Source organism: Chlorocebus sabaeus, chromosome 25 (assembly GCF_047675955.1).
Source record: "Chlorocebus sabaeus isolate Y175 chromosome 25, mChlSab1.0.hap1, whole genome shotgun sequence".
NCBI classification, from domain to species: domain Eukaryota; kingdom Metazoa; phylum Chordata; class Mammalia; order Primates; family Cercopithecidae; genus Chlorocebus; species Chlorocebus sabaeus.
In genome coordinates, this window is record NC_132928.1 from 59,486,922 (window position 1) to 59,496,808 (window position 9,887).

The following is a 9,887-nucleotide window of genomic DNA, read 5'->3' on the forward strand; positions in this document are numbered from 1 at the left end:
GTGGGATCCCCAAAGAATTCAAGATTTACTAACTAAGGAGAAAGATCTTCCTAGAGCCTCAAACATAAATTAGATGCTTCTACTCCCATTATTATCTTTCTTGGCATTTAACACAATTAAAATTATACATTTATGGGCCAGGTGCAGTGGCTCACCCCTGTAATCCCAGCACTTTGGGAGGCCGAGGCAGGCGAATCAAAGGTCAGGAGTCTGAGATCAGCCTGGCCAATATGGTGACAGCCCGTCTCTACTAAAAATACAAAAATTAGCCAGGCATGGTGGCACATGCTTGTAGTCCCAGCTACTCGGGAGGCTGAGGCAGGAGAATCGCTTGAACCTGGGAGTCAGAGGTTGCAATGAGCTGAGATTGTGCCACTGCACTCCAGTCTGGGCAACAGAGAGAGACTCCATCTCAAAATAAATAAATTTAAATAAATAAATACATAAATACATAAAATTATACATTTATTTGAGTGCATGTTTATTTTATGTCCACTCTTCACCAAATTTTCAAGTTACTTAAATCATGTTGTTACTTGTGTCCCCAGTACCTAGCATAACTGGCATATATCAGGTACCAAAAAAATACTTGTCAGTTTAGTGGCTGAATGAACAATTGAACAAATGAATCAAGTCATTCCTATTATTAGCTTGAAGGAGGACACCAAAAATTGAAATTAATCTTCTTACACGCTTCTCTGAAGGAGGGGCCATGATCATCACGCTTTAGATTTTAAATAATCCTAATGTCTCAGGGAAACTTAACATTTAAATATGCCTGTTTGTACACTGAGTCACCTTCTTGCCGATCATCACAGGGTTGAACTTACAAGGTAAGAGCATGATCTGAGCATTGCACACCAAGCCCCAGACCAGGGCCTGTGTTCAGGGTGCTCATCTTTCCTTAGCCAAGGATCTAATATCCTACTTTAGACAATTTGGGCTTCTGGCTTCTTAAACCAGTTTTTCTGGAGCCACGCTCTGCAGTCACAAGCTCTGCCCACATTCCAGAGAGGGTTAGGGTTTCTCATTAATCTCTGTCTGGATCGTGTCCTCAGATTAGTGACCACTGAAATCTAATCCCTGTCATGGGGAATGAAGCACCTGACCCATACGAAGTTGAGCTGAAGAACTGTTCCCTCTCTGAGACCAGTTGTCTCTGGCTTCTCACCTCCCTCAGGCATAGCACGATGATTCAGGGAAGCCATTATTACACTGTCACTACCAAGCAGCCATCCATCACTCCAAAAGGTTTATACAGGAGTCCTTTGTACATAACTTAATATTTTTTCCCCATATTTGGAAGAGTCACCGGGCTGTTAAAAGAAAAACAAACAAACAGAAAACAACAACAACACCCCACAAAAACCCTATCCAAAGGTCAGCAACCTCAAAGATCGAAGGTAGATAAGGCCAGCAAGATAAGAAAGAATCAACACAAAAATGTTGAAAACTCAAAAAGCCAGAGTGCCCATTTTCCTCCAAATGATTGCAACACCTCTCTAGCAAGGGCTGAGGCTGAGATGGCTAAAATGACATAAGTAGGCTTCAGAAGGTGGGTAATAATGAACTTTGCTGAGCTAAAGGAACATGTTGTAACACAATGTAAAGAAGCTAAGAATCATGATAAAACAACACAGGAACTGACAGCCAAAACATTCAGTTTAAAGAGGAACATAACCAACCTGTTAGAGCTGAAAAACACACTACAAGAACTTCACAATGCAATCACAAGTATTAATAGCAGAATAGACCAAGTGCAGGGAAAAAAAATCAGAACTTGAAGACTATCATTCTAAGATACATAGACAAGAATAGAGAAATAAAATGAGAAGGAATGAACAAAACCTCTGAGAAATATGGGATTTTGTAAAGAGACCAAATCTATGACTGATTGGGGTACCTGAAAGAGACGGAAAGAATGGAACCAAGTGGGAAAACATACTTAAGGATATCATCCAAGAGAACTTCCCCAACCTAGCAAGCCAGGCCAACATTAAAATTCAGGAAATGCAAAGACCAACAGTAAGATACCTCATGAGAATATTATGCCCAAGAGACAGAATCATCAGATTCTCCAAGGTTGAAATGAAAGAAAAAATGTTAAGGGCAGCCAAATGAGAAAGCCCACATCAACTACAAAGGGAAGCCTATCAGATTAACAGTGGACCTCCCCACAGAAATCCTACCAGCTAGAAGAGATGGGGGGTCAATTCTTTAAGAATTCAACATTCTTGAAGAAAAGAATTTCCAACTCAGAATTTCATATCCAGCCAAACTGAGCTTCATAAGCACAGGGGAAATAAGCAAATGTGGAGAGAATTTGTTAACAACAGAGCTGCCTTGCAAGAGCTCCTGAAGGAAGCACTAAATATGGAAAGGAAAAATCACTCTGAGCCAATACAAAAACACACCAAAGTACACAGACCAGTGACACTATCAAGCAACAACATAAACAAGCCTGCAAAATAACCAGCTAGCAACATGATAACAGGATCAAATCCACACATAACAACACTAACCTTAACTGTAAATGGGCTAAAGGCCTCAGATAAGAGACACAGAGTGGTAAGTTGGATGAAGAACGAAGACTATCAGTATGCTGTCATCAAGAGACCCATCTCACATGTAATGACACTCACAGGCTCAAAATGAAGGGATGGAGAAAAATTTACCAAGCAAATGGAAAACAGAAAAAAGCAGGGGTTGCAATCCTAGTTTCTGGCAGAACAGACTTTAAACCAACAAAGATAAAAAACAAAGGATACTACATAATGGTAAAGGGTTCAATTCAACAAGAAGGGCCAATTATCCTAAATATATATGAACCCAATACAGGAGCACCCAGATTTTTAAAGCAAGTTCTTAGATATTTTCAAAGTAACTTAGATGCCCACCACAGTAATAGTGGGAGACTTTAACATCCCACATCCCAATGACAATATTAGACAGATCATTGAGAAAGAAAATTAGCAAAGACATTCAGGGCTTGAACTCAGCTCTGGATCAAGTGGACCTGACCGATATATATAGAACTTGCCATCCAAAAACAACAAAATATACCTTCTTCTCATTGCCACACAGCACTTACTCTAAAACTGATCACATACTTGGAAGTAAAACACCTCTCAGCAAGCGCAAAAACATGGAAATCATAATAAACAGTCTCTCAGACCACAGCACAATCAAATTAGAACTCAAAATTAAGAAATTCACTCAAAACCACACAATTACATGGAAACTGAACAAACTGCTTGTGAATGACTCTTCGGTAAATAATGAAATCAAGGCAAATATCTAGAAGTTCATTGAAACCACTGAGGACAAAAAATACAATGTACCAGAATCTCCGGGATACAGCTAAAGCAGTGTTAAGAGGGAAATTTATAGCACTAAATGCCCATATCAAAAAGCTAGAATGATATCAAGTTAACAACCTAACCATACAACTAAAAGAACTAGAGAACTAAGAACAAATAAACCCCAAAGCTAGCAGAAGACAAGAAATAACCAATATCAGAGCTGAACTGAAGGATACAGAAACACACACACAAAAAAAAAAACTTCAAAAAATCAATAAATCCAGGAATTGATTTTTTGAAAAGAATAATAAAATGGATATACTGCTAGCTAGACTAATAAAGAAAAAAAGAGAAGATTCAAATAAACACAATCAGAAATGATAAAAGGGACATCACTACTAACACCACAGAAATACAAACAACTACAAGATAATACTATAAACACCTCTATGCACATAAACTAGAAAATCTAGAAGAAATGGATAAATTCCTGGACACATACACCCTCCCAAAACTGAGCCAAGAAGAAACTGATTACCCAAATAGACAAATAATGAGTTCTGAAATTGAGGCAGTAATAGCTACAGACCAAAGAAAGCAACTTCAGCAAAGTCTCAGGATTCAAAATCAATGTGCAGAAATCACAAGAATTGCTATACACCAACAACAGGCAAGCAGAGTGCCAAATCATGAATGAACTCCCATTCACAATTGCCACAAAAAGAATAAGATACCTAGGAATAACAATAATAAGGGAAGTGAAGGACCTCTTCAAGGAGAACTACAAACCACTGCTCAAAGAAATCAGAGATGACGCAAACAAACGGAAAAAGATTCCATGCTCATGGTTCAGAAGAATCAGTATTGTGAAAATAGCCATATTGCCCAAAGCAATTTACATATTCAATGTTATTCCCATTAAACTACTATTGACATTCTTCACAGAATTAGGAAAAACTATTTTAAAATTCATATGGAACTAAAAAAAGAGCTCAAATAGCCAAGACAATCCTAAGCAAAAACAACAAATCTGGAAGCATCACACTACCCGGCTTCAAACTATACTACAAGACTACAGTAACCAAAACAGCATGGTACTGCTATAAGAACAGACACATAGACCACTGGAACAAAATAGAGAACACAAAAATAAGACTGCACAGCTGCAACCATCTGATCTTAAACCTGACAAAAACAAGCAATGGGGAAAGGATTTCCTATTTAATAAATGGTGCTAAGAGAACTGGCTAGCCATATGCAGAAAATTAAAACAGGACCCCTTCCTTATATCATATACAAAAATCAACTCAAGATGGATGAAAGACTTAAAGGTAAAACCCAAAACTATAAAAATCCTAGAAGAAAATCTAGGCAATGCCATTTAGGACACAGGCACAGTAAAAGATTTCATGATGAAAATGCCAAAAACAATTGCAACAAAAGCAAAAATTGACAAATGGAATCTAATTAAACTAAAGAGCTTCTGCACAGCAAAAGAAACTATCATCAGGGTGAATAGACAACCTACAGAATGGAAGAAAATTTTTGCAGTCTATCCATCTGGCAAAGGTCTAATATCCAGCATCTACAAGGAACTTAAACAAATGTATGAGAAAATAACAAACAATCCCACTAAAAAGTGGGCAAAGGACATGGACAAACACTTCACAAAAGAAGACATATATGGTGCCAGCAAACACACAAAAAAAGCTCAACATCACTGATCATTAGAGAAATGCAAATCAAAACCAAAATGAGATACCATCTCATTCCAGTCATAAAGTCTATTATCAAAAAGTCAAGGCTGGGTGCAGTGTCTCACACCTATAGTCCCAGCACTTTGGGAGGCTGAGGTGAGCAGAATGCTTGAGCTCAGGAGTTCAAGACCAGCCTGGGCAACATGATGAAACCCTGTCTCTGCAAAAAATACAAAAATTAGTCAGAGATGGTGGCACACATCTGTGGTCCCAGCTACTTGGGAGGCTGAGGCAGGAGGATCACTTGAGATCAGGGGGCAGAGGTTGCAGTGAGCTGAGACCATGCCACTGCACCCCAGGCTGAGTGACAGAGTGAGACCCTGTCTCAAAAAAAAAAAAAAAGTCAAAAAGCAACAGATGCTGGTGGTGAGGTTGCAGAAAAAAGGGAATAATTATACATTGTTGGTGGGAGTGTAAACTAGTTCAACCATTATAGAAGACAGTGTGATGACTCCTCAAAGACCTACAGGCAGAAATACTATTCAATCCCATTACTGGCAATATACCCAAAGGAATATAAATCATTCTACTATAAAGATATATGCACATGTATGTTCATTGCATACCATATGCAGAAAATTAAAACAGGACCCCTTCCTTACATCACTATTCACAATAGCAAAGATATGGAATCAACCTAAGTGTCCATGAATAATAGACTGGATAAAGAAAATGTGGTACATGTACACCATGGAATACTATACAGCCATAAAAATAAACAAGATCATGTCCTTTGCAGGGACATGGACAGAGCTAGAGGCCATTATTCCCAGCAAACTAATTCAGGAACAGAAAACCAAATACTGCATGTTCTCATTTATAAGTGGAAGCTGAATGATGAGAACACATGGACACATGGCGGGGAACAACACACACTAGGGCCTGTCAGAGGGTGAGAAGCCAGAAGGGAGGGCATCAGGAAGAATAAGTAATGGATGCTGGACTTAATACCTAGGTGATGGGACACCACCTAGGTGCAGCAAACCATCATGGCACACGTTTACCTAGGTAACAAACCTGCACATCCTGCACATGTACCTCTGAACTAAAAAAAAAAAAAAAATCTAAAAATACAAATACCATAAGATCCAGCACTCCAGCTGCTATGTATTTATCCAAAGGAAAGAAAAGCAATATATCAAAGGGATATCTGTACCCCTATGGTTTTTGCAGCATTATTAACAATAGCCAAGATATGTAATCAACCTAATAGTCCATCAGTGAATATATGGTTAAAGAAAATGTGGTATATATACAATGGAATACTATTTATCCATGTAAAAGAATGAAATCCTGTAATCTGCAGCAACATGTATGGAACTGGAGGTCATTATGTTAAATGACATAAGTCAAGTACAGAAAGACATATATTGCACATTCTCACCTGTATATGGAGAAAAAAAAAGTTCATCTCATAGCGTACAGAGTGAAATGAGAGTTACCAGAGGCTGGGAAGACAGTGGGGAGGGAGTGATGAAGGGAGGTTGGTTAATAAGTACAAACATAAAGTTAGATGGAAGGAATAAATTCTAGTGTTCAACAGCACATCAGTGACTATAGTTAATAGACAATATATTGTATATTCCAAAATAACTAGAGTGAAAGATTTAAAATGTTCCCAACATAAAGAAATGATAAATGATAGAGGTGATGGATATCAAATACCATTATTTGATCATTACACATTGTATACATGTAACAAAATATCACATGTACCCCATAAACATGTACCAATATTATGTATTAATAAAAGATAATCAAAATTTAAGAAAAGAAAAAATAATCTGAAGAATCTTCTGACATTATACATGAGTGGGACAGGAATCTTGTTGGGAGTGAAAGGGGAAAGCCATTACCCTCACTCATCTGAGAGTAATGGAAAATTACTCTCAGGTAATTACTCAGGAAAATTACTACATCAAGTTTATGAAGCTCTACTTGCTAATCTACTTCCAAGGTTTTCTCATATACGATCAGATGTTTGAATCCATTTCTTCTAATAACAGAGTCGTATAAATAAATTATTATAATCTTTTCATGTTTCCCAGACATCATCACATTGGTGGTGTTTATTTTGAGAGTACAGACTTTTATATCAGCAGCACTGGGATCCAATTTGTGATTGGTCCTTTAACCAGTCACATGACCTTGGGCTATTTTCTTAAACTCTCTAAGGCTCAATTTCTATACTTATAAAGTGCAAACACCTATCTCACAGGGCTGTTGAAAGAATTAAGCAAAATCATAGATGTAAAGAACTTAGCATTCACTGAGTGTTTATTATTAGTATTTTCCCACCACTTGAAAGGAAATTCCAGAGGGCTGAAGTGAGGAAGAGACAGAAAAGTTCTTCTCATGTACTTTCTGATCCGAGGAAAGGCCAAACAGTTCGCATCTCAGAGATAAACTTACATTTCAAGAAACGGATATGTTAATTTGCTCACCCATTGTAATAATTTCAGTATGTATACCAAAATAGCATGATGTACACTACACCTTAACTCATACGATTTTTAAAAAGAAAGAAATGGTGGCTAGACTCAGAGCAATACTCAGAAAGGCCTAACAAATAGGACTCAAAACGTCACTAGGTATTTCATTGTTTGATGGGCCTGATTCTCATAATGTAATTTATGTTTTAACAATACATATTGTCAAAGAACATCTGGTAGACACAGAGGGCCTGTCTGCCACATTAATTTTTCCTTCTTGACAAATATTCCTAGAGGAGGTGAGAATCAGACATTCTTCCAGGACATCCTTTTGTTCTTCTTGAAATAACCCAAATCATTTCTGTACATGTATTTAATCCAATGGTGCAGGAAAATTGCAGCCTTCTTATTCTTACAAGGTTCCAAATGCAGGTGTGAGCTGACTTCCCAAGAAACTCTTTTAAAGAATTCCTGTCAAGAGACTGCTTAATTATATCTCTAGGGCATAGCATGGACATATTACATGAATTTAAATTTTCTTATTGTTTTCTGATCTTAGTCACTGAAGACAATGAAGACCCTGAAGACACTCAGGCACTGAAGACAATTTTGGAGTACCTTCCCAGCTTGCCTCCTCCTTTAACTGTGCTCCTCACCTATAGCTCATAGTTGTGTTACCAGAAAGGGGTCTCAATCCAGACCCCAACAGAGGGTTCTTGGATCTCACACACACAAAAAAGAATTCGAGCAGAGTCCATAGAGTAAATTGAAAACAAGTTTATTTCAAAAGCAAAGGAATAAAGCATGGTTATTCCATAGGCAGAGCAGCCCCCAAGGGCTGCTGGTTGCCCATTTTTATGATTATTTCTTGATTATATGCTAAATAAGGGGTAGATTTTTAATGCCACCCCTTTTTAGACCATAGAGGGTGACTTCTTGACACTGCCATGGCATTTGTAAACTGTCATGGTGCTGGTGGGAGCGTAGCAGTGAGGAAAACCAGAGGTCACTCTCATTGCCATCTTGGTTTATGGTGGGTTTTAGCCACCTTCCTTACTGCAGCCTGTTTTATCAGCAACGTCTTTATGACCTGTATTTTGTGCTGACCTCCTATTTCATCCTGTGACTGGGAATGCCTTAACTGCTTGGGAATGCGGCCCAGTAGGTCTCAGCATTATTTTGCCCAGCTCCTATTCAAGATGGAGTTGCTTTGGTTCAAAGGCCTCTGAGAGTTGGGGGTGGTCAGAAAGAGAGAGAGACAGCCATACTACACAATGTGACCTTACTCCCTGGTCACAGTTGATTGATAGGACAAGAAGTGAGACTGCCAGAACAACTGGTGACCATTCTCGGTGAAATGAGAATTGAAAGCAAGGGCAAGGGCTACCAAGACAGAGATAGTCCATCACTCCATCATTTGTTCCATGGCTGAAACCAGAACATGCAAACTGGGAAGCTGAGGTTGCCCGTGTTTTCTGTTATGTGGACTAGGGAGCAGAGAATTCCACCCACAAGGAAAGAGAAAACTCAAGCATATGTTCAGAGCAAAGCAAAGCTTGAATAAAAAGAGTCTATTTCCTGGTTTCTGGCGGCTTTCTCATCTCTGGTCGCATCCCAAGGTCTTGGCTGCATTCTTGCCATTGAGTTTTATATCAACCTTGCATCCATATACTAAACATTCCTCTTTTCACCTAGCTCAACCTGTGATCCAATCATTGATGTAACTGATATACTGAGCTTCAGTCATCTTTTCCCAGCACCTTGATTTTTGTTGTTGTTGTTGTTCTGAACGTATTACCTGAGTTCTCTGTCTTCTGTTTCCCTTAGAGTGCTCTGGCCCTACATTTTGTACACAGGGAGGTATGTTTTCTTACTTAGGGGCCACATATGACTAGATTACCTTACCTGCACTTATATTGCCAGTTTGCTTACATCTAACATGGACTCTTTCCTCTCTAGGGAAGTGCTTATTACCCCATTTCCATAGAGAGGCAAAGATTTCCATTCCACTTCCAGGAGAGATCAGTAAGGGAAGAGGGGACATTTCTGTCCCTTTTCTATATCTTAGTCATTCCTTCTCACAGTCAAAGTAGTGCTCCTCTCATTAGGATTTGGAAAAGTGATTAGACTCACAAAGCAAGCTGTGGTCTTTTCGCTTGCTCCTGTTTCACTGTGGAAAGAAAGCATAGAGATGTGTCAATCCTTTTCTCCTTTCTTGTCAGGGCTGTCCATTCTCCCTGGATCAAGGGAGATTGTAGATCTCTTTGTATCTGTCTTGGCAAATATTAACCCATCACACTAGACTATTTTGTTTTGGGGAGGGGACGGGGTACAGTGGACAGGCAGGGTAATCATATCCCAAGATCTAGACTTGTGAGGTAGGAAGAGGTAGGACA